This window comes from Oncorhynchus gorbuscha, linkage group LG14 (genome assembly GCF_021184085.1).
Source record: "Oncorhynchus gorbuscha isolate QuinsamMale2020 ecotype Even-year linkage group LG14, OgorEven_v1.0, whole genome shotgun sequence".
In the NCBI taxonomy this organism is placed as follows: Eukaryota; Metazoa; Chordata; class Actinopteri; order Salmoniformes; family Salmonidae; genus Oncorhynchus; species Oncorhynchus gorbuscha.
In genome coordinates this window covers 1001604-1027912 of record NC_060186.1, presented here as the reverse complement: position 1 = coordinate 1027912, position 26309 = coordinate 1001604, and the positions used below count along the sequence as shown (strand labels likewise).

At 46.7% G+C, this 26309-nt stretch overlaps 1 pseudogene; it reads right to left on the bottom strand.

Annotated features, from left to right (window-relative positions):
• Positions 1 to 1527: 1527 nt before the first annotated feature.
• Positions 1528 to 26021, bottom strand: LOC123995840 (annotated as a pseudogene).
• Positions 26022 to 26309: the final 288 nt, after the last annotated feature.

Genomic DNA, 26309 nt, shown 5'->3' with positions numbered 1-26309 from the left:
TCTATCTATTCATATCTATTCATAGTATCTCTATCTATTCATAGTATCTCTATCTATTCATAGTATCTCTATCTATTCATAGTATCTCTATCTATTCATATCTATTCATAGTATCTCTATCTATTCATATCTATCTCATAGTATCTCTATCTATTCATATCTATTCATAGTATCTCATATATTCTCTATTCATAGTATCTCTATCTAATCATAGTATCTCTATCTATTCATAGTATCTCTATCTATTCATAGTATCTATTCATAGTATCTCTATCTATTCATAGTATCTCTATCTATTCATAGTATCTCTATCTATTCATATCTATTCATAGTATCTCTATCTATTCATAGTATCTCTATCTATTCATATCTAATCATAGTATCTCTATCTATTCATATCTATTCATAGTATCTCTATCTATTCATATCTATTCATAGTATCTCTATCTATTCATAGTATCTCTATCTATTCATAGTATCTCTATCCAGTTACTGTTACCATTTTCATTTTCTCCTGACCACAATACGAGGCAGGATACTTGTCCACGTGATTAAACTTGTATTTCAATGTAGCAAAACATGACACGAACTCATTTTTAGACCAAACGAGCAGTTAGTGCCTTGTTGCTTGGTAGGGCAGCATTGCTCCTCGTTAAAAACACTCATTATCTGTCTAAGTTGGAACTGGTGGTGTTAAAAATATATTATTCTGAACATGAACAAACCGATTGATTAAATCCCACAGGTTGAAGTTTTCAACAAACCCATCTGGTCCTGTGTAGCTCAGTTGGTAGAGCATGGCGCTTGTAACGCCAGGGTAGTGGGTTCGATCCCCGGGACCACCCATACGTAGAATGTATGCACACATGACTGTAAGTCGCTTTGGATAAAAGCGTCTGCTAAATGGCATATATTATATTATTATTATATATCTATTCTGGGCTCAGGGTTTAGACTCAGAGGTGATACATTTCAGACAAGAGGTGATACTCGGCATTGAGTCTGTTTCTGTACTTGTTTTTTCTTAAGTACGCCGCCAGAGTTGAGAATCCGGACTGACACGGGTACGTGGTGCCAACCTGGACCAGAACATTTACTGCTTCCTCAGTCAGGCATGAGACCACTTCCTGTTGGTGATGAACAGCCCAGAACTGTGTGAGTGGGTTCTCAGTCAGACAGGAGACCACTTCCTGTTGGAGATGAACAACCCAGAACTGTGTGAGTGGGTTCTCAGTCAGACAGGAGACCACTTCCTGCTGTAGAGGAACAACCCAGAACTGTGTGAGTAGGTTCTCAGTCAGACAGGATACCACTTCCTGTGGTATATGAACCAGCCAGAACTGTGTGAGTGGGTTCTCAGTCAGCTATTAGCTGTGTACAAGGCCAGGGGATTGTTAGAAAGAGAAACATCTACTACTATCCACTGTCAAAGCACTGTTTCCCAGAAGCACCATTTCCCAGAACCACCGTTTCCCAGAAGCACCGTTTCCCAGAACTACTGTTTCCCAGAAGGACTGTTTCCCAGAACTACTGTTTCCCAGAACTACTGTTTCCCAGAAGCACTGTTTCCCAGAAGGACCGTTTCCCAGAAGGACCGTTTCCCAGAAGGAGCGTTTCCCAGAAGGAGCGTTTCCCAGAAGCACCGTCTCCCAGAAGGACCGTCTCCCAGAAGGACCGTCTCCCAGAAGGACCGTCTCCCAGAAGGACCGTTTCCCAGAAGGACCGTTTCCCAGAAGGACGTTTCCCAGAAGGACCGTTTCCCAGAAGGACTGTTTCCCAGAAGGACTGTTTCCCAGAACTACTGTTTCCCAGAACTACCGTTTCCCAGAAGGACTGTTTCCCAGAAGGACTGTTTCCCAGAAGCACCGTTTCCCAGAAGCATCGTTTCCCAGAAGCATCCTGCTCTGAAAGACCTCCCTGGGTTTACCGTCACACTGTGTTTGATCAGGACGTGTCGTTTTATTAATTAGCTGGTTTTCAGAGACTCATTACTCAGCACTTCCCATTGTGGGCGCTCCCGTTTATTCCTCAACGTTTGCGGTGACACTAAGAGAGAGAAACTCATCGCTTGTATTTGCGTTTCATGACGATTGAGCTCAGTCGGAACTAGTAGCTACCGTGAGTCCATTTGATGACAGCGGTGTGTGGATGGCTGGTGGGAACGACAAGTCAATGGCCAACAGCGGATGGGTCTCGGGAGTGATCTTCGAGAAACCGGGCTGGGGATCGAACCAGGGTCTGTAGTGACGCCTCTAGCACGGAGATGCAATGCCTTAGACCGCCGCGCCACTTGGCCAAATCAATTAAAATCCAGTAATCAATTAAATAATTCATTATAATTGATTAAATAATGGATTAAGGAAAGCTGTACCCACCTCTTCATAGCTAGAAGGAGATGAGGCTCCCTGGCTGTTTGCCTGAGTGGAGGGCTGGAGCGTGAGGTGGAGGTGGGTGTCTGGAACAGGATTAGAGGGTGTCTCTGGCGGCCCTTCCCAGCCCAGGGTGCTCTGCTGGGGGGACAGGTCTGGTAGGCTGCCCGGCGCTCTGGAGAGAAGCTATCCCACAGGCCTGAGATAGCTTCAGATACTACAGCCAGACCAGTCTGTCCCGGGCTCAGCACACCGCTACAAACCAACTTCTCCAGTGTCTGTCTGTAGAACAACAAGTACCTGGGGAGAAATAGAGAGATGGGGAGAGAGAGTGATGGGGAGAGAGAGTGATGGGGAGAGAGAGAGGGTGATTGGGGAGAGAGATAGATAGGGATGGGAGAGTGAGGGTGATGGGGGAGATAGATAGGGATGGGGAGAGGATGGGGAGGGTGATTGGGGAGAGAGATGATAGGGATGGGAGAGAAAGAGGATGGGGAGTGAGTGAGGGTGATTGGGGAGAGAGATAGATAGGGATGGGGAGAGAGAGGGGATGGGGAGAGAGAGGGGATGGGGGAGATAGATAGGGATGGGAGGGATGGGGAGAGAGAGAGGGTGATGGGGAGAGGGAGGGTGGGGAGAGAGGGATGGGGAGGAGAGAGGGTGATGGGGAGAGGAGTGAGGGGGAGAGAGAGAGGGGATGGGGAGAGAGAGGGTGAAGGGGGTGAGAGAGGGTGATGGCGAGAGAGAGAGATAGGGATGGGAGAGAGAGAGGGTTATGGGGAGAGAGAGAGAGGGTGATGGGGAGAGAGAGAGAGGGTGATGGGGAGAGAGAGGGGTGATGGGGAGAGAGAGAGGGTGATGGGGAGAGAGAGAGGGTGATGGGGAGAGAGAGAGGGTGATGGGGAGAGAGAGGGGGTGAGAGAGGGTGATGGCGAGAGGGAGATAGGGATGGGAGAGAGGGTTATGGGGAGAGAGAGAGGGTGATGGGGAAAGAGAGGGGTGATGGGGAGAGAGGAGGGTGATGGGGAGAGAGAGAGGGTGATGGGGAGAGAGAGAGGGTGATGGGGAGAGAGAGTGATGGGGAGAGAGAGAGGGGTGATGGGGAGAGAGAGAGGGTGATGGGGGAGAGAGAGGGTGATGGGGAGAGAGAGAGGGTGATGGGGAGAGGGGGGTGATGGGGAGAGAGGGGGTGATGGGGAGAGAGAGGGTGATGGGGAGAGAGAGAGGGGTGATGGGGAGAGAGAGAGGGTGATGGGGAGAGAGAGAGGGTTATGGGGGAGAGAGAGGGTTATGGGGGGGGAGAGAGAGAGGTGATGGGGGGAATTGATGGGGAGAGAGAGAGGGTTATGGAGAGAGAGAGAGGGTGATGGGGAAGAGAGAGAGTCCCTGATTTTGGGGAGAACCCCTGATGGGGAGAGGTGATGGGGAGGTGATGGGGAGAGAGAGTGATGGGGAGAGCTATAAATCCAGCTATAAATCCCCTCGTGCTGAATCCTTGATCCCCAGTCACAGGCCAGGAGAGCACTAAGTCAACGCACTATGGACAGTTAAAACATCTCAACGGAGACATCTAATAGAAGCAACCAGACAAGGCTGAAATTCTGGCAGATTGTTAATAAAAAAATATGACTTCAGTTTCATTTGGATTTTGGGGAGTAGCTTCAACTGAGATGAAGGAAGGGACAAAATTATATATTATATTATTATATAATCAGACTGTCAATAGGTTGGTCTATAATCAGACTGTCAATAAATTGGTCTATAAACAAAAATACCAGTTGACTGGTCAGCTGTATAGCCTCTACACTGATGGAAATACCAGTTGACTGGTCAGCTGTATAGCCTCTACACTGATGGAAATACCAGTTGACTGGTCAGCTGTATAGCCTCTACACTGATGGAAATACCAGTTGACTGGTCAGCTGTATAGCCTCTACACTGATGGAAATACCAGTTGACTGGTCAGCTGTATAGCCTCTACACTGAGGGTCAGCTGTATAGCCTCTACACTGATGGAAATACCAGTTGACTGGTCAGCTGTATAGCCTCTACACTGAGGGTCAGCTGTATAGCCTCTACACTGATGGAAATACCAGTTGACTGGTCAGCTGTATAGCCTCTACACTGATGGAAATACCAGTTGACTGGTCAGCTGTATAGCCTCTACACTGATGGAAATACCAGTTGACTGGTCAGCTGTATAGCCTCCACACTGATGGAAATACCAGTTGACTGGTCAGTTGTATAGCCTCTACACTGATGGAAATACCAGTTGACTGGTCAGCTGTATAGCCTCTACACTGATGGAAATACCAGTTGACTGGTCAGTTGTATAGCCTCTACACTGATGGAAATACCAGTTGACTGGTCAGCTGTATAGCCTCTACACTGATGGAAATACCAGTTGACTGGTCAGCTGTATAGCCTCCACACTGATGGAAATACCTGTTGACTGAAGTTAAGGCTTGGTCGCAAATGAGTCTTCCAGATGGACAACGACCCCAAGCATAAGTTGAGGCAAAATGGCTTAAAGACAACAAAGTCAAGGTATTGGAGTGGCCATCACAAAGCCCTGACCTCAATCCCATAGAACATTTGTGGGCAGAACTGAAAAAGTGTGTGCGAACAAGGAGGCCTACAAACCTGACTCAGTTACACCAGCTCTGTCAGGAGGAATGGGACAAAATTCACCCAACTTATTCTGGGAAGCTTGTGGAAGGCTACCTGAAACTTTTGACCCAAGTTAAACAATTTAAAGGCAATGCTACCAAATACTAATTGACTGTATGTAATTATTTATTTATATTTATTTATTTATATTAATTTATATTTATTTATATATATTTATTTATATATATTTCTATATATATTTATTTATATTTCTATATATTTATTTATATATTTATATTTATTTATATATATTTATTTAAATTTATTTATTTATATATTTATTTTTATATATTTATTTATAGATATTTATTTATATGTATTTATATATTTATATTTATATATATTTAATTGTTAATTGAATTAATTATTAATTTATTTAATTATTTAAATTTATTTTTATATATTTATTTCTATACATATATTTATTTTTATATTTATTTATATTATTTATTTATAGATATTTATATATATTTATTTATATATATTTATATTTATTTATATATATTTATTTAAATTTATTTATATATATTTATTTATATATATATTTATTTTTATATATTTATTTATAGATATTTATATATATGTATTTATATATTTATATTTATTTATATATTTATATATATTTAATTATATATATTTATTTATATATATTTATATGTATTTATATATATTTATATATTTATATTTATTTATATATTTATATATATTTATATATATTTATTTATTTATATAAATATATATATATTTCTTATATATATAAATCCTAGGCCTATTTATGAATCTGGGATCTATCGTCCCAAAACTGTCCCAGAGTCTATATTTCTTTCTCGACAAGCTGACCAATAGAATAGGTGGCCTAAACTTTTCTCCTATAGTAGATATTTATATGTTGCTGTTCTCTATCGTTAACCCTGGCGCGGGCCCCCACCCTTCAAACTCCAGGATGTTGGTGAGAGAGTTGATGGAGGTCTGAGAGGGGCGGAGTCATCCAGAGTCTCCTCCGCAGAGTCTTCCTCACTGGTCTCAGTCAGGTCCTCTCCGTCAGCTCCGCCATGACGTCTGTGGCCACCAGGTCTTCTGGAGCGCAGGGAGCTAAGGGGAGGGGAGGAGGGAGGGAGGGGAGAAGGGGGGGAAAGGGGGGAGGGGAAAGGAGGAGGAGGAGGGGGGAGGGAACACGTTTTTAATGCAAGACTGAAAAAAGAAGCTAATTGACATCTACAATAACAATAGAAATTGATTTTACATAGTGTTGTATATAAACAACTGTAGATGATCAATAACATGGGTAGATGACCAATAACATGGGTAGATGATCAATAACATGGGTAGATGTCTATAAACAACTGTAGATGATCAATAACATGGATAGATGATCAATAACATGGATAGATGATCAATAACATGGATAGATGATCAATAACATGGATAGATGTCTATAAACAACTGTAGATGATCAATAACATGGATAGATGTCTATAAACAACTGTAGATGATCAATAACATGGATAGATGATCAATAACATGGATAGATGATCAATAACATGGATAGATGATCAATAACATGGGTAGATGATCAATAACATGGGTAGATGTCTATAAACAACTGTAGATGATCAATAACATGGGTAGATGATCAATAACATGGGTAGATGATCAATAACATGGGTAGATGATCAATAACATGGATAGATGTCTATAAACAACTGTAGATGATCAATAACATGGATAGATGATCAATAACATGGGTAGGTGACCAATAACATGGGTAGTTGATCAATAACAAGGGTAGATGATCAATAACATGGATAGATGATCAATAACATGGGTAGATGTCTATAAACAACTGTAGATGATCAATAACATGGATAGATGATCAATAACATGGGTAGGTGACCAATAACATGGGTAGGTGACCAATAACATGGGTAGATGACCAATAACAGGGTAGATGACCAATAACATGGGTAGTTGATCAATAACAAGGGTAGATGATCAATAACATGGGTAGATGACCAATAACATGGATAGATGATCAATAACATGGGTAGATGACCAATAACATGGATAGATGATCAATAACATGGGTAGATGATCAATAACATGGGTAGATGTCTATAAACAACTGTAGATGATCAATAACATGGGTAGATGATACATAACATGGGTAGATGATCAATAACATGGGTAGATGATCAATAACATGGATAGATGATCAATAACATGGGTAGATGTCTATAAACAACTGTAGATGATCAATAACTGGGTTGATCAATAACATGGGTAGATGATCAATAACATGGGTAGATGATCAATAACATGGGTAGATGACCAATAACATGGGCAGTTGATCAATAACTGGGCAGTTGATCAATAACAAGATGATCAATAACATGGGTAGATGATCAATAACATGGGCAGTTGATCAATAACATGGGTAGATGATCAATAACATGGGTAGATGATCAATAACATGGGTAGATGATCAATAACATGAGTAGATGATCAATAACATGGGTAGATGACCAATAACATGGGTAGATGACCAATAACATGGGTAGATGATCAATAACATGGGTAGATGATCAATAAGATGATCAATAACATGTAGATGTATATAAACAGCTGTAAATGATCAATAACGGGTAGATGATCAATAACATGGGTAGATGCTGCCCCCAGTGGTAATCTGTACTAACTGCAGGTGGCACGCTGTACTTTGGGAAAGGGGATACCTAGTCACTGAAATGTGTCTTCAGCTTTTTACCCACAAACCCCTCTGACTCAGAGAGGGGCAGTGGGCTGCCAGAACCCACGTCATCGGGGCCCTGGGAGCTGCTGTTGTTAACTGCCTTAACCCACGTCATCGGGGCCCAGGGAGCTGCTGTTGTTAACTGCCTTAACCCACGTCATCGGGGCCCAGGGAGCTGCTGTTGTTAACTGCCTTAACCCACGTCATCGGGGCCCTGCTGTTGTTAACTGCCTTAACCCACGTCATTGGGGCCCAGGGAGCTGCTGTTGTTAACTGCCTTAACCCACGTCATCGGGGCCCAGGGAGCTGCTGTTGTTAACTGCCTTAACCCCGTAACCCTGCCTTAACCCACGTCATCGGGGCCCTGGGAGCTGCTGTTGTTAACTGCCTTGACCCACGTCATCGGGGCCCTGGGAGCTGCTGTTGTTAACTGCCTTAACCCACGTCATCGGGGCCCAGGGAGCTGCTGTTGTTAACTGCCTTAACTGCCTTAACCCGTCATCGGGGCCCTGGGAGCTGCTGTTGTTAACTGCCTTAACCCACGTCATCGGGGCCCAGGGAGCTGCTGTTGTTAACTACCTTAACCCACGTCATCGGGGCCCAGGGAGCTGCTGTTGTTAACTGCCTTAACCCACGTCATCGGGGCCCAGGGAGCTGCTGTTGTTAACTGCCTTAACCGCCTTAACCCACGTCATCGGGGCCCTGGGAGCTGCTGTTGTTAACTGCCTTAACCCACGTCATCGGGGCCCAGGGAGCTGCTGTTGTTAACTGCCTTGACCCACGTCATCGGGGCCCAGGGAGCTGCTGTTGTTAACTGCCTTAACCCACGTCATCGGGGCCCTGGGAGCTGCTGTTGTTAACTGCCTTAACCCACGTCATCGGGGCCCTGGGAGCTGCTGTTGTTAACCCGCCTTAACTGCCTTAACCCACGTTTGGGAGCTGCTGTTGTTAACTGCCTTAACCCACGTCATCAGGGCCCAGGGGGCTGCTGTTGTTAACTGCCTTAACCCCTCGGGGGTTAGGAGCTGCTGTTGTTAACTGCCTCGCTCAACGGCAGAACGGAAGGTTTTCTCCCCCACCTTGTCAGCTGGATTCAAACAAAACCTTTCAGTTACTGGCCCAATGCTCTTAACCCGCTAGGCTACCTAGGCTTTGCACCAGTATCTATGGGGGCGGCAGGTAGCCTAGTGGTTAGAGCGTTGGACTAGTAACCAGCAGGTAGAGTGGTTTGAGCGTTGGACTAGTAACCCACTGGATCAAATCCCCAAGCTGACAAAGTAAAAATCTGTCGTTCTGCCCCTGAACAAGACAGTTAACCCACTGTTCCTAGACCAGTTAACCCACTGTTCATAGACCAGTTAACCCACTGTTCCTAGACCAGTTAACCCACTGTTCCTAGACCAGTTAACCCACTGTTCCTAGACCAGTTAACCCACTGTTCCTAGACCAGTTAACCCACTGTTCCTAGACCAGTTAACCCACTGTTCCTAGACCAGTTAACCCACTGTTCCTAGACCAGTTAACCCCCTGTTCCTAGACCAGTTAACCCCCTGTTCCTAGACCAGTTAACCCACTGTTCCTAGACCAGTTAACCCACTGTTCCTAGACCAGTTAACCCACTGTTCCTAGACCAGTTAACCCACTGTTCCTAGACCAGTTAACCCCTGTTCCTAGACCAGTTAACCCACTGTTCCTAGACCAGTTAACCCACTGTTCCTAGACCAGTTGACCCACTGTTCCTAGACCAGTTGACCCACTGTTCCTAGACCAGTTAACCCACTGTTCCCCCGGTAGGCTGTCATTGTAAATAAGAATTAGTTCTTAACTGACTGGTGTAGGAACAGTGGGTTCCTGGTGTATGTCAATGGTAGTAGTGTACCTGCTGTGTGACTGCAGCCTCCGGTACTCTGCCCTCACTTCCTCCAAGCTGCACGGCCCGTCTTCATTCCCGAGGAATATCCCTAAACACATGTCGGTCAATAAGAAACCGTGCCCTTAATCACAGAGCTTTTCTGTACACATCAAAAGGGCATCGGGCTCCTCTCACCTTTCAGTAGCATCAGTCTGCTCAGGTGGGCTTCCTGCTCTTTCAGAAATCCTTTGGCGTGGTCCAAGATCTTCCACTGACCGACCAGACAACATTACAATCACACTTTACAATACAACACATTCAACTGAGGTTTCCACTGTTATCTGATCCATAATACCAATTTATCACCAGGTAGGTGAAGATCTACCTGCCTCACCAGGGAGGTGAAGATCAACCTGCATCACCAGGTAGGTGAATATCTACCTGCAGGGCCAGGTAAGTGAAGATCTACCTGCCTCACCAGGTAGGTGAAGATCTACCTGCCTCACCAGGTAGGTGAAGATCTACCTGCCTCACCAGGTAGGTGAAGATCAACCTGCATCACCAGGTAGGTGAAGATCTACCTGCCTCACCAGGTAGGTGAAGATCTACCTGCATCACCAGGTAGGTGAAGATCTACCTGCCTCACCAGGTAGGTGAAGATCTACATGCATGGCCAGGTAGGTGAAGATCTACATGCATGGCCAGGTAGGTGAAGATCTACCTGTATGGCCAGGTAGGTGAAGATCTAACTGTATGGCCAGGCAGGTGAAGATCTACCTGTATGGCCAGGCAGGTGAGGATCTACCTGTATGGCCAGGCAGGTGAGGATCTACCTGTATGGCCAGGTAGGTGAAGATTTACCTGCATGGCCAGGTAGGTGAAGATCTACCTGCATCACCAGGTAGGTGAAGATCTACCTGCCTCACCAGGTAGGTGAAGATCTACCTGCATCACCAGGTAGGTGAAGATCTACCTGCCTCACCAGGTAGGTGAAGATCTACCTGCCTCACCAGGTAGGTGAAGATCTACCTGTATGGCCAGGCAGGTGAGGATCTACCTGCATGGCCAGGTAGGTGAAGATCTACCTGCATGGCCAGGTAGGTGAAGATCTACCTGCATGGCCAGGTAGGTGAAGATATACCTGCATGGCCAGGTAGGTGAAGATGTTTTTGGAAAGTAGAGAACGTCGACAATAACCAGTAACTTTGAATCAGAAAAGTATACCCTCCCTACCAAATCACCCCTCTCTACCCAGAAACAGTTAGCCAGCTAACCCGAAATCACACCCTCTCTACCCAGAAACAGTTAGCTAGCTAACCCAAATCACCCCTCTCTACCCAGCAACAGTTAGCCCCAAATCACCCCCTCTCTACCCAGCAACAGTTAGCCAGCTAGCCCCTAATCACACCCTCTCTACCCAGAAACAGTTAGCTAGCTAGCCCCAAATCACACCCTCTCTACCCAGAAACAGTTAGCCAGCTAACCCCAAATCACCCCCTCTCTACCCAGCAACAGTTAGCTAGCTAACCCGAAATCACCCCCTCTCTACCCAGAAACAGTTAGCCTAGCCCCAAATCACCCCTCTCTAAGAAACAGTTAGCTAGCCCCCAAATCACCCCTCTCTACCCAGAAACAGTTAGCTAGCTAGCCCCAAATCACCCCTCTCTACCCAGAAACAGTTAGCTAGCTAGCCCCAAATCATCCCCTCTCTACCCAGAAACAGTTAGCCCCAAATCATACCCTCTCTAACCAGAAACAGTTAGCCCCAAATCACACACTCTACCCAGCAACAGATAGCCCCAAATCACAACCTCTCTACCCAGCAACAGATAGCCCCAAATCACACCCTCTCTACCCAAAAACAGTTAGCTAGCTAGCCCCAAATCACACCCTCTCTACCCAAAAAACAGTTAGCTAGCTAGCCCCAAATCACACCCTCTCTATCCAACAACAGTTAGCCAGCTAACCCCAAATCACCCCCTTTCTACCCAGCAACAGTTAGCCAGCTAACCCCAAATCACACCCTCTCTACCCAGCAACAGTTAGCCAGCTAGCCCCAAATCACACCCTCTCTACCCAGCAACAGTTAGCTAGCTAAAATCCCTCTCTAAGCAACAGTCAGCTAGCCCCAATCACACTCTACCCAGAAACAGTTAGCTAGCTAGCCCCAAATCACACCCTCTCTACCCAGCAAGTTAGCCCCAAATCACACTCTACCCAGCAACAGTTAGTTAGCCAGCTAGCCCCAGATCACACTCTCTCTACCCAGCAACAGTTAAGCAACAGTTAGCCAGCTAGCCCCAAATCATACCCTCTCTACCCAGCAACAGTTAGCTAGCTAGCCCCAAATCACACCCTCTCTACCCAGCAACAGTTGGCTAGCTAGCCCCCCTCTCTAAGCAACAGTTAGCCCCAAATCACACCCTCTCTACCCAGCAACAGTTAGCTAGCTAGCCCGAAATCACCCTCTCTACCCAGCAACAGTTAGCCCCAAATCACACCCTCTCTACCCAGCAATAGTTAGCCCCAAATCACACCCTCTCTACCCAGAAACAGTTAGCTAGCTAGCTCCAAATCACACCCTCTCTACCCAGCAACAGTTAGCCCCAAATCACACCCTCTCTACCGAGCAACAGTTAGCCCCAAATCACACCCTCTCTACCCAGCAACAGTTAGCTAGCTAGCCCCAAATCACACCCTCTCTACCCAGCAACAGTTAGCTAGCTAGCCCCAAATCACACACTCTCTATCCAGCAACAGATAGCCAGCTAGCCCCAATCACACTCTACCCAGCAACAGTTAGCTAGCTAGCCCCAAATCACACCCTCTCTACCCAGCAAGTTAGCCCCAAATCACACTCTACCCAGCAACAGTTAGCCCAGCAACAGTTAGCCAGCTAGCCCCAAATCATACCCTCTCTACCCAGCAACAGTTAGCTAGCTAGCCCCAAATCACACTCTCCCCAGCAACAGTTAGCCCAGCAACAGTTAGCCAGCTAGCCCCAAATCATACCCCAGTTAGCCCCAAATCACCCCTCTCTACCCAGAAACAGTTAGCTAGCTAGCTCCAAATCACACCCTCTCTAACCAGCAACAGTTAGCTAGCTAGCCCGAAATCACACCTCTCTACCCAGAAACAGTTAGCTAGCCCCCAAATCACACCCTCTTTAAGAAACAGTTAGCTAGCTAGCCCCAAATCACACCCTCTCTACCCAGCAACAGTTAGCTAGCTAGCCCCAAATCACACTCTCTCTATCCAGCAACAGTTACACCAGCTAGCCCCAATCACACTCTACCCAGCAACAGTTAGCTAGCTAGCCCCAAATCACACCCTCTCTACCCAGCAAGTTAAAATCACAACAGTTAGCCAGCTAGCCCCAGATCACACTCTCTCTACCCAGCAACAGTTAGCAACAGTTAGCCAGCTAGCCCCAAATCATACCCTCTCTACCCAGCAACAGTTAGCTAGCTAGCCCCAAATCACACCCTCTCTACCCAGCAACAGTTAGCTAGCTAGCCTGAAATAACCACCCAGCAAATTTAGTCCCAAATCACACCCTCTCTAGCAACAGTTAGCTAGCTAGCCCGAAATCACCCTCTCTACCCAGCAACAGTTAGCCCCAAATCACACCCTCTCTACCCAGCAACAGTTAGCCCCAAATCACACCCTCTCTACCCAGCAAGTTAGCCCCAAATCACACTCTACCCAGCAACAGTTAGCCCAGCAACAGTTAGCCAGCTAGCCCCAAATCATACCCTCTCTACCCAGCAACAGTTAGCTAGCTAGCCCCAAATCACACTCTCCCCAGCAACAGTTAGAGCAACAGTTAGCCAGCTAGCCCCAAATCATACCCTCTCTACCCAGCAACAGTTAGCCAGTTAGCCCCATATCACACCCTCTCTAGAAACAGTTAGCTAGCTAGCTCCAAATCACACCCTCTCTAACCAGCAACAGTTAGCTAGCTAGCCCCAAATCACACCCTCTTTACCCAGAAACAGTTAGCTAGCTAGCCCCAAATCACACCCTCTCTACGCAGAACAGTTAGCCAGCAACCCCAAATCACACCCTCTCTACCCAACAACAGCTAGCCCCAAATCACACCCTCTCTACCCAACAACAGTTAGCCCCTAATCACAATCTCTCTACCCAGAAACAGTTAGCCAGTTAGCCCCTAATCACACCCTCTCTACCCAGAAACAGTTAGCCAGTTAGCCCCTAATCACACCTCTCTACCCAGAAACAGTTAGCCCCTAATCACACCCTCTCTACCCAACATCAGTTAGCCCCAAATCACACCCTCTCTACCCAGAAACAGTTAGCTAGCTAGCCCCAAATCACACTCTACCCAGCAACAGTTAGCCAGCTAGCCCCTAATCACACCCTCTCTACAGAAACAGTTAGCCAGTTAGCCCCTAATCACCCCTCTCTAAAAACAGTTAGCCCCTAATCACACCCTCTAACCAGCAACAGTTAGCCCCTAATCACACCCTCTCTAAATTAGCCCCTAATCACCCCTCTCTAACCAGCAACAGTTAGCCCCAAATCACACCCTCTCTACCCAGAAACAGTTAGCCCCAAATCACACCCTCTCTACCCAAAAACAGTTAGCCCCAAATCACACTCAGCAGTTACCCAGTTAGCACCTAATCACACCCTCTCTACCCAGAAACAGTCAGCCCCAAATCACACTCTCTCTACCCAGAAACAGTTACCCAGTTAGCACCTAATCACACCCTCTCTACCCAGAAACAGTCAGCCCCAATCACACCCTCTCTACCCAGTCAGCCCCTAATCACACCCTCTCTACCCAACAACAGTTAGCCCCTAATCACACCCTCTCTACCCAGAAACAGTTAGCCCCTAATCACACCCTCTCTACCCAGAAACAGTTAGCCCCTAATCACACCCTCTCTACCCAACAACAGTTACCCAGTTAGCACCTAATCACACCCTCTCTACCCAGAAACAGTCAGCCCCAATCACACCCTCTCTACCCAGAAACAGTCATCACACCCTCTCTACCCAACAACAGTTAGCCCAATCACACAGTTAGCCCCTAATCACACCCTCTCTACCCAGAAACAGTTAGCCCCTAATCACACCCTCTCTACCCAACAACAGTTAGCCCCTAATCACCCTCTCTACCCAACAACAGTTAGCCCCTAATCACACCCTCTCTACCCAACAACAGTTACCCAGTCAGCCCCTAATCACACCCTCTCTACCCAACAACAGTCAGCCCCTAATCACACCCTTCTACCCAGAAACAGTTAGCCCCTAATCACACCCTCTCTACCCAGAAACAGTTAGCCCCTAATCACCCCTCTCTACCCAGCAACAGTCAGCCCCAAATCACACCCTCTCTACCCAGAAACAGTTAGCCCCTAATCACACCCTCTCTACCCAGCAACAGTTAGCCCCTAATCACACCCTCTCTGCCCAGAAACAGTTAGCCCCTAATCACCCCTCTCTACCCAGAAACAGTTAGCCAGTTAGCCCCAAATCACACCCTCTCTACCCAGCAATAGTTAGCCCCAAATCACACCCTCTCTACCCAGAAACAGTTAGCTAGCTAGCTCCAAATCACACCCTCTCTACCCAGCAACAGTTAGCCCCAAATCACACCCTCTCTACCGAGCAACAGTTAGCCCCAAATCACACCCTCTCTACCCAGCAACAGTTAGCTAGCTAGCCCGAAATCACACCCTCTCTACCCAGCAACAGTTAGCTAGCTAGCCCCAAATCACACACTCTCTATCCAGCAACAGATAGCCAGCTAGCCCCAATCACACTCTACCCAGCAACAGTTAGCTAGCTAGCCCCAAATCACACCCTCTCTACCCAGCAAGTTAGCCCCAAATCACACTCTACCCAGCAACAGTTAGCCCAGCAACAGTTAGCCAGCTAGCCCCAAATCATACCCTCTCTACCCAGCAACAGTTAGCTAGCTAGCCCCAAATCACACTCTCCCCAGCAACAGTTAGCCCAGCAACAGTTAGCCAGCTAGCCCCAAATCATACCCTCTCTACCCAGCAACAGTTAGCCAGTTAGCCCCAAATCACACCCTCTCTACCCAGAAACAGTTAGCTAGCTAGCTCCAAATCACACCCTCTCTAACCAGCAACAGTTAGCTAGCTAGCCCGAAATCACACCCTCTCTACCCAGAAACAGTTAGCTAGCTAGCCCCAAATCACACCCTCTTTACCCAGAAACAGTTAGCTAGCTAGCCCCAAATCACACCCTCTCTACCCAGCAACAGTTAGCTAGCTAGCCCCAAATCACACTCTCTCTATCCAGCAACAGTTAGCCAGCTAGCCCCAATCACACTCTACCCAGCAACAGTTAGCTAGCTAGCCCCAAATCACACCCTCTCTACCCAGCAAGTTAGCCCCAAATCACACTCTACCCAGCAACAGTTAGCCAGCTAGCCCCAGATCACACTCTCTCTACCCAGCAACAGTTAGCCCAGCAACAGTTAGCCAGCTAGCCCCAAATCATACCCTCTCTACCCAGCAACAGTTAGCTAGCTAGCCCCAAATCACACCCTCTCTACCCAGCAACAGTTAGCTAGCTAGCCTGAAATCACCCTCTCTACCCAGCAACATTTAGTCCCAAATCACACCCTCTCTACCCAGCAACAGTTAGCTAGCTAGCCCGAAATCACCCTCTCTACCCAGCAACAGTTAGCCCCAAATCACACCCTCTCTACCCAGCAACAGTTAGCCCCAAATCACACCCTCTCTACCCAGCAAGTTAGCCCCAAATCACACTCTACCCAGCAACAGTTAGCCCAGCAACAGTTAGCCAGCTAGCCCCAAATCATACCCTCTCTACCCGGCAACAGTTAGCTAGCTAGCCCCAAATCACACTCTCCCCAGCAACAGTTAGCCCAGCAACAGTTAGCCAGCTAGCCCCAAATCATACCCTCTCTACCCAGCAACAGTTAGCCAGTTAGCCCCATATCACACCCTCTCTACCCAGAAACAGTTAGCTAGCTAGCTCCAAATCACACCCTCTCTAACCAGCAACAGTTAGCTAGCTAGCCCGAAATCACACCCTCTTTACCCAGAAACAGTTAGCTAGCTAGCCCCAAATCACACCCTCTCTACGCAGCAACAGTTAGCCAGCTAACCCCAAATCACACCCTCTCTACCCAACAACAGCTAGCCCCAAATCACACCCTCTCTACCCAACAACAGTTAGCCCCTAATCACAATCTCTCTACCCAGAAACAGTTAGCCAGTTAGCCCCTAATCACACCCTCTCTACCCAGAAACAGTTAGCCAGTTAGCCCCTAATCACACCCTCTCTACCCAGAAACAGTTAGCCCCTAATCACACCCTCTCTACCCAACATCAGTTAGCCCCAAATCACACCCTCTCTACCCAGAAACAGTTAGCTAGCTAGCCCCAAATCACACTCTACCCAGCAACAGTTAGCCAGCTCCCCTAATCACACCCTCTCTACAGAAACAGTTAGCCCTAATCACACCCTCTCTAACCAGCAACAGTTAGCCCCTAATCACACCCTCTCTACCCAGCAACAGTTAGCCCCTAATCACACCCTCTCTAACCAGCAACAGTTAGCCCCAAATCACACCCTCTCTACCCAGAAACAGTTAGACCCAAATCACACCCTCTCTACCCAAAAACAGTTAGCCCCAAATCACACTCTCTCTACCCAGAAACAGTTACCCAGTTAGCACCTAATCACACCCTCTCTACCCAGAAACAGTCAGCCCCAAATCACACTCTCTCTACCCAGAAACAGTTACCCAGTTAGCACCTAATCACACCCTCTCTACCCAGAAACAGTCAGCCCCTAATCACACCCTCTCTACCCAGAAACAGTCAGCCCCTAATCACACCCTCTCTACCCAACAACAGTTAAATCAGTCTCTACCCAGAAACAGTTAGCCCCTAATCACACCCTCTCTACCCAGAAACAGTTAGCCCCTAATCACACCCTCTCTACCCAACAACAGTTAGCCCCTAATCACACCCTCTCTACCCAACAACAGTTAGCCCCTAATCACACCCTCTCTACCCAACAACAGTTACCCAGTCAGCCCCTAATCACACCCTCTCTACCCAACAACAGTCAGCCCCTAATCACACCCTCTCTACCCAGAAACAGTTAGCCCCTAATCACACCCTCTCTACCCAGAAACAGTTAGCCCCTAATCACACCCTCTCTACCCAACAACAGTCAGCCCCTAATCACACCCTCTCTACCCAGAAACAGTTAGCCCCTAATCACACCCTCTCTACCCAGAAACAGTTAGCCCCTAATCACACCCTCTCTACCCAGAAACAGTTAGCCCCTAATCACACCCTCTCTACCCAGAAACAGTTAGCCAGTTAGCCCCAAATCACACCCTCTCTACCCAGCAATAGTTAGCCCCAAATCACACCCTCTCTACCCAGAAACAGTTAGCTAGCTAGCTCCAAATCACACCCTCTCTACCCAGCAACAGTTAGCCCTCACCCCTTTCTACCGAGCAACAGTTAGCCCCAAATCACACCCTCTCTACCCAGCAACAGTTAGCTAGCTAGCCCGAAATCACACCCTCTCTACCCAGCAACAGTTAGCTAGCTAGCCCCAAATCACACACTCTCTATCCAGCAACAGATAGCCAGCTAGCCCCAATCACACTCTACCCAGCAACAGTTAGCTAGCTAGCCCCAAATCACACCCTCTCTACCCAGCAAGTTAGCCCCAAATCACACTCTACCCAGCAACAGTTAGCCCAGCAACAGTTAGCCAGCTAGCCCCAAATCATACCCTCTCTACCCAGCAACAGTTAGCTAGCTAGCCCCAAATCACACTCTCCCCAGCAACAGTTAGCCCAGCAACAGTTAGCCAGCTAGCCCCAAATCATACCCTCTCTACCCAGCAACAGTTAGCCAGTTAGCCCCAAATCACACCCTCTCTACCCAGAAACAGTTAGCTAGCTAGCTCCAAATCACACCCTCTCTAACCAGCAACAGTTAGCTAGCTAGCCCGAAATCACACCCTCTCTACCCAGAAACAGTTAGCTAGCTAGCCCCAAATCACACCCTCTTTACCCAGAAACAGTTAGCTAGCTAGCCCCAAATCACACCCTCTCTACCCAGCAACAGTTAGCTAGCTAGCCCCAAATCACACTCTCTCTATCCAGCAACAGTTAGCCAGCTAGCCCCAATCACACTCTACCCAGCAACAGTTAGCTAGCTAGCCCCAAATCACACCCTCTCTACCCAGCAAGTTAGCCCCAAATCACACTCTACCCAGCAACAGTTAGCCAGCTAGCCCCAGATCACACTCTCTCTACCCAGCAACAGTTAGCCCAGCAACAGTTAGCCAGCTAGCCCCAAATCATACCCTCTCTACCCAGCAACAGTTAGCTAGCTAGCCCCAAATCACACCCTCTCTACCCAGCAACAGTTAGCTAGCTAGCCTGAAATCACCCTCTCTACCCAGCAACATTTAGTCCCAAATCACACCCTCTCTACCCAGCAACAGTTAGCTAGCTAGCCCGAAATCACCCTCTCTACCCAGCAACAGTTAGCCCCAAATCACACCCTCTCTACCCAGCAACAGTTAGCCCCAAATCACACCCTCTCTACCCAGCAAGTTAGCCCCAAATCACACTCTACCCAGCAACAGTTAGCCCAGCAACAGTTAGCCAGCTAGCCCCAAATCATACCCTCTCTACCCGGCAACAGTTAGCTAGCTAGCCCCAAATCACACTCTCCCCAGCAACAGTTAGCCCAGCAACAGTTAGCCAGCTAGCCCCAAATCATACCCTCTCTACCCAGCAACAGTTAGCCAGTTAGCCCCATATCACACCCTCTCTACCCAGAAACAGTTAGCTAGCTAGCTCCAAATCACACCCTCTCTAACCAGCAACAGTTAGCTAGCTAGCCCGAAATCACACCCTTTTACCCAGAAACAGTTAGCTAGCTAAAATCACACCCTCTCTACGCAGCAACAGTTAGCCAGCTAACCCCAAATCACACCCTCTCTACCCAACAACAGCTAGCCCCAAATCACACCCTCTCTACCCAACAACAGTTAGCCCCTAATCACAATCTCTCTGGAAACAGTTAGCCAGTTAGCCCCTAATCACACCCTCTCTACCCAGAAACAGTTAGCCAGTTAGCCCCTAATCACACCCTCTCTACCCAGAAACAGTTAGCCCCTAATCACACCCTCTCTACCCAACATCAGTTAGCCCCAAATCACACCCTCTCTACCCAGAAACAGTTAGCTAGCTAGCCCCAAATCACACTCTACCCAGCAACAGTTAGCCAGCTAGCCCCTAATCACACCCTCTCTACCCAGAAACAGTTAGCCCCTAATCACACCCTCTCTAACCAGCAACAGTTAGCCCCTAATCACACCCTCTCTACCCAGCAACAGTTAGCCCCTAATCACACCCTCTCTAACCAGCAACAGTTAGCCCCAAATCACACCCTCTCTACCCAGAAACAGTTAGCCCCAAATCACACCCTCTCTACCCAAAAACAGTTAGCCCCAAATCACACTCTCTCTACCCAGAAACAGTTACCCAGTTAGCACCTAATCACACCCTCTCTACCCAGAAACAGTCAGCCCCAAATCACACTCTCTCTACCCAGAAACAGTTACCCAGTTAGCACCTAATCACACCCTCTCTACCCAGAAACAGTCAGCCCCTAATCACACCCTCTCTACCCAGAAACAGTCAGCCCCTAATCACACCCTCTCTACCCAACAACAGTTAGCCCCTAATCACACCCTCTCTACCCAGAAACAGTTAGCCCCTAATCACACCCTCTCTACCCAACAACAGTTAGCCCCTAATCACACCCTCTCTACCCAACAACAGTTACCCAGTCAGCCCCTAATCACACCCTCTCTACCCAACAACAGTCAGCCCCTAATCACACCCTCTCTACCCAGAAACAGTTAGCCCCTAATCACACCCTCTCTACCCAGAAACAGTTAGCCCCTAATCACACCCTCTCTACCCAACAACAGTCAGCCCCTAATCACACCCTCTCTACCCAGAAACAGTTAGCCCCTAATCACACCCTCTCTACCCAGAAACAGTTAGCCCCTAATCACACCCTCTCTACCCAGAAACAGTTAGCCCCTAATCACACCCTCTCTACCCAGAAACAGTTAGCCCCTAATCACACCCTCTCTACCCAGAAACAGTTAGCCAGTTAGCCCCTAATCACACCCTCTCTACCCAGAAACAGTTAGCCAGTTAGCCCCTAATCACACCCTCTCTACCCAGAAACAGTTAGCCAGTTAGCCCCTAATCACACCCTCTCTACCCAACAACAGTCAGCCCCTAATCACACCCTCTCTACCCAACAACAGTCAGCCCCTAATCACACCCTCTCTACCCAACAACAGTCAGCCCCTAATCACACCCTCTCTACCCAACAACAGTCAGCCCCTAATCACACCCTCTCTACCCAACAACAGTTAGCCCCTAATCACACCCTCTCTACCCAACAACAGTTACCCAGTCAGCCCCTAATCACACCCTCTCTACCCAACAACAGTCAGCTATATATATATATATATACCTAATCACACTCTCTCTCTATATATAATATATAAATATTTCCACACAACAGTCAGCCAACACATGAAGGAGAGGAAGGAGGAAGATAATGTCAGATTGTTAGCCATCTGTATATTTCTGTCACCTTAGCAGGCATCTTGTCGGATGTGGGACAGACCACGGTGTTGAGTGTCTCGAACAGGCTGGCCAGGTTGGCCCGGTGTCGGGCCTGCAGAGCCCGTCTTCTCTCCTTCCGGTGCTCCTCCGTGTCCCGTTTCCTCCGGAGCCCGGTCGGACCGGTAACATCCTGATGTATTCATGGGTTATATATAAAATAATAACAATAATAAGACACTACACGGGTTATTAAGAGTTATATCGGTCAACAACAACAAGATGGCTGCCGAGCACTGATTTATCTGTTTTTAGATACTTAATGATTAAGTTTAGAGTTGGATAATATATCCACAGACCTTATTATGTTGTTGTTGCTACCTTACCTTTCTGAAATCTTTATAAATGTTATGTTAACAAACTGTCCGCGTTTTCTGTCCAATTGTTATGGGAAATGATCTATAGTGTGATGAACGGCGGTAAAGAGGCTCCAACCGTCTCATCCACCGGCAGTATTGAGATCAGTGATGCCAATTTAGCAATTTTGTTGTTAGATTTAGAAACTTTTCAGAGTACCCAAGCAACAAAAATAATAATCAAACTGCACCTAGCAACAAATTTAGCTACTTAAAAAAAATAAAAACTTTTAGCAACTTTTGATGAAGTGACTCAAACGCTCAAATGCATTTTTCCTCTAAATGACACACAAAAAAAACCCGATGTTCTCGGTCACAACACGTGTCTGGCCGTTAAAATGCATTTTTCCTCTAAATGACACCAAAAACCCGATGTTCTCGGTCACAACACACGTGTCTGGCTGCAAAATGCGTTGTGCGTGACGTCAGCAGCGGGTGCTCAGCAGCAATTTCGGTAAATTGTTAATCGTCCTGACTGCTGCAGTAGTTAGTAGTAGTGGTGGTAGTACACGAGACAAAACCCCAATGAATATATATGGTCACAAATGTTTTGATCCTGGACAGAACTTAAACATCAATCAACATTTTCCTCTAAATGAGTCTGTACCAAAAAGGGGTCAGAAGCCGGTATGTGATTGACGGTCAAACACTGCAAATCAGATGTGCTTTGCAAAAAAAAAAAATGACATCAAAAAATATTGTGCAACTGCAAAGTATATAAATAAATCAAAACCTTTCAACCCCACAACGCAGTCCTCACCACAGGTGGTTAATTGGAGAACTGCAGAAGTAAGAAGCAACTATAGCAATGGCCACTGCAAAGCTTTATTCGATGCTAGCATGCGACCATTTAAAGTATGGCCTGCAAAGCTTTGTTCGATGCTAGCATGCGACCATTTAAAGTATGGCCTGCAACGCATTGTTCGATGCTAGCATGCGACCATTTAAAGTATGGCCTGCAAAGCATTGTTCGATGCTAGCATGCGACCATTTAAAGTATGGCCTGCAAAGCATTGTTCGATGCTAGCATGCGACCATTTAAAGTATGGCCTGCAAAGCATTGTTCGATGCTAGCATGCGACCATTTAAAGTATGGCCTGCAAAGCATTGTTCGATGCTAGCATGCGACCATTTAAAGTATGGCCTGCAAAGCATTGTTCGATGCTAGTATGCGACCATTTAAAGTATGGCCTGCAAAGCATTGTTCGATGCTAGTATGCGATTTAAAGTATGGCCTGCAAAGCATTGTTCGATGCTAGCATGCGACCATTTAAAGTATGGCCTGCAACGCTGCCTTTTCAGATTCTGTGGCAGCAACAAACTTCCTAATGGACCGCACCAAGTGCACAGAAATGATTGGGGGAGTACTGGCTCCTTATTTTCCTGAAAAGGGTAACATCAGATGTGTAGGGGATGAGAAGTTCAGTCTCCTTTTAGATGAGTCCACTGATGTGAGTGTCTCAATACCTGGGTGTGGTTATTTGGTATTTCAACGCTAAAAATACGAACCGTTGTGTCCACATTTCTCAGGCTGGTTGAATTGGGGGGGTTTGCCAGATCAATAGTAGAGGCGGTAATTTAATTTCTTGAGAAGTGTAACCTTAAAAAAGATACTCTTCAGGGTATTGGCACTGATAATGCGTTTGTGATGACTGGGGTGCACAATATTTTAAAGGAAGAATGTGCATTTCCCAATTTGGTTTTCATCCTCTGTTTGTCAGTCTACAATTGGCTGTCAGTGCAGCATCCACAGAACCCATCCCTATGTGTGTTGAGTACTTAAACCATCCCTAGGAGTGTTGAGTACTTCATCAGGGAACCCATCCCTAGGTGTGTTGAGTACTTAAACCATCCCTAGGAGTGTTGAGTACTTAAACCATCCCTAGGTGTGTTGAGTACTTAAACCATCCCTAGGAGTGTTGGGTACTTAAACCATCCCTAGGAGTGTTGAGTACTTAAACCATCCTAGGAGTGTTGAGAGTACTTAAACCATCCCTAAGTGTTGAGTACTTCAAAACCATCCCTAGGAGTGTTGAGTACTTAAACCATCCCTTAAACCATCCCTAGGAGTGTTGAGTACTTAAACCATCCCTAGGAGTGTTGAACTTCATCAGGGAACCCATCCCTAGGAGTGTTGAGTACTTAAACCATCCCTAGGAGTGTTGAGTACCCATCCCTAGGAGTGTTGAGTACAAACCATCCCTAGGAGTGTTGAGTACTTAAACCATCCCTAGGAGTGTTGAGTACTTCATGAAACCATCCCTAGGAGTGTTGAGTACTTAAACCATCCCTAGGAGTGTTGAGTGCTTAAACATCCCTAGGACTGTTGAGTACTTCATCAGGGAACCCATCCCTAGGAGTGTTGGTACTTAAACCATCCCTAGGAGTGTTGAGTACTTAAACCATCCCTAGAGTGTTGAGTACTTAAACCATCCCTAGGAGTGTTGAGTACTTAAACCATCCCTAGGACTTAAACCATCCCTAGGAGTGTTGGCCTCAAACCATCCCTAGTGTTGAGTACTGCCATCCCTAGGTGTTGACCATCCCTAAAGTGTTGAGTACTGCAAATCATTGTTCCATCCCTAGGAGTGTTGAGTACAAACCATCCTTAGGAGTGTTGAGTACTTCATGCAACCCATCCCTATGTGTACTTAAACCATCCCTAGGAGTGTTGAGTACTTAAACCATCCCTAGGACTGTTGAGTACTTCATCAGGGAACCCATCCCTAGGAGTGTTGGGTACTTAAACCATCCCTAGGAGTGTTGAGTACTTAAACCATCCCTAGGAGTGTTGAGTACTTAAACCATCCCTAGGAGTGTTGAGTACTTAAACCATCCCTAGGAGTGTTGAGTACTTAAACCATCCCTAGGAGTGTTGAGTACTTAAACCATCCCTAGGAGTGTTGAGTACTTAAACCATCCCTAGGAGTGTTGAGTACTTAAACCATCCCTAGGAGTGTTGAGTACTTTTTTGTAAGCCGCTCTGGATAAGAGCGTCTGCTAAATGACTTAAATGTAAATGTTAAACCATCCCTAGGAGTGTTGAGTACTTCATCAGGGAACCCATCCCTAGGAGTGTTGAGTACTTAAACCATCCTTAGGAGTGTTGAGTACTTCATGAGGGAACCCATCCCTAGGAGTGTTGAGTACTTAAACCATCCCTAGGAGTGTTGAGTACTTAAACCATCCCTAGGACTGTTGAGTACTTCATCAGGGAACCCATCCCTAGGAGTGTTGGGTACTTAAACCATCCCTAGGAGTGTTGAGTACTTAAACCATCCCTAGGAGTGTTGAGTACTTAAACCATCCCTAGGAGTGTTGAGTCCCATACCTAGGAGTGTTGAGTACTTAAACCATCCCTAGGAGTGTTGAGTACTTAAACCATCCCTAGGAGTGTTGAGTGTAGGAGTGTTGAGTACTTTTTTCAGTCCTCTGGATAAGAGCGTCTGCTAAATGAAAATGTAAATGTTAAACCATCCCTAGGAGTGTTGAGTACTTCATCAGGGAACCCATCCCTAGGAGTGTTGAGTACTTAAAGGGTGTTGAGTACCATTCCCTAGGAGTGTTGAGTACTTAAACCATCCCTAGGAGTGTTGAGTATTAAACCATCCCTAGGACTGTTGAGACTTCATCAGGGAACCCATCCCTAGGAGTGTTGGGTACTTAAACCATCCCTAGGAGTGTTGAGTACTTAAACCATCCCTAGGAGTGTTGAGTACTTAAACCATCCCTAGGAGTGTTGAGTACTTCATCAGGGAATCCATCCCTAGGAGTGTTGGGTACTTAAACCATCCCTAGGAGTGTTGAGTACTTAAACCATCCCTAGGAGTGTTGAGTACTTAAACCATCCCTAGGAGTGTTGAGTACTTAAACCATCCCTAGGAGTGTTGAACCCATCCCTAGGAGTGTTGAGTACTTAAACCATCCCTAGGAGTGTTGAGTACTTAAACCATCCCTAGGAGTGTTGAGTACTTAAACCATCCCTAGGAGTGTTGAGTACTTCATCAGGGAACCCATCCCTAGGAGTGTTGAGTACTTAAACCATCCCTAGGAGTGTTGAGTACTTAAACCATCCCTAGGAGTGTTGAGTACTTCATCAGGGAACCCTTCCCTAGGAGTGTTGAGTACTTTAACCATCCCTAGGAGTGTTGAGTACTTAAACCATCCCTAGGAGTGTTGAGTACTTCATCAGGGAACCCATCCCTAGGAGTGTTGAGTACTTCAACAGGGAACCCATCCCTGGGAGTGTTGAGTACTTCATCAGGGAACCCATCCCTAGGAGTGTTGAGTACTTCATCAGGGAACCCATCCCTAGGAGTGTTGAGTACTTAAACCATCCCTATGAGTGTTGAGTACTTCATCAGGGAACCCATCCCTAGGTGTGTTGAGTACTTAAACCATCCCTAGGAGTGTTGAGTACTTAAACCATCCCTAGGTGTGTTGAGTACTTAAACCATCCCTAGGAGTGTTGAGTACTTAAACCATCCCTAGGAGTGTTGAGTACTTAAACCATCCCTAGGAGTGTTGAGTACTTAAACCATCCCTAGGAGTGTTGAGTACTTAAACCATCCCTAGGAGTGTTGAGTACTTAAACCAT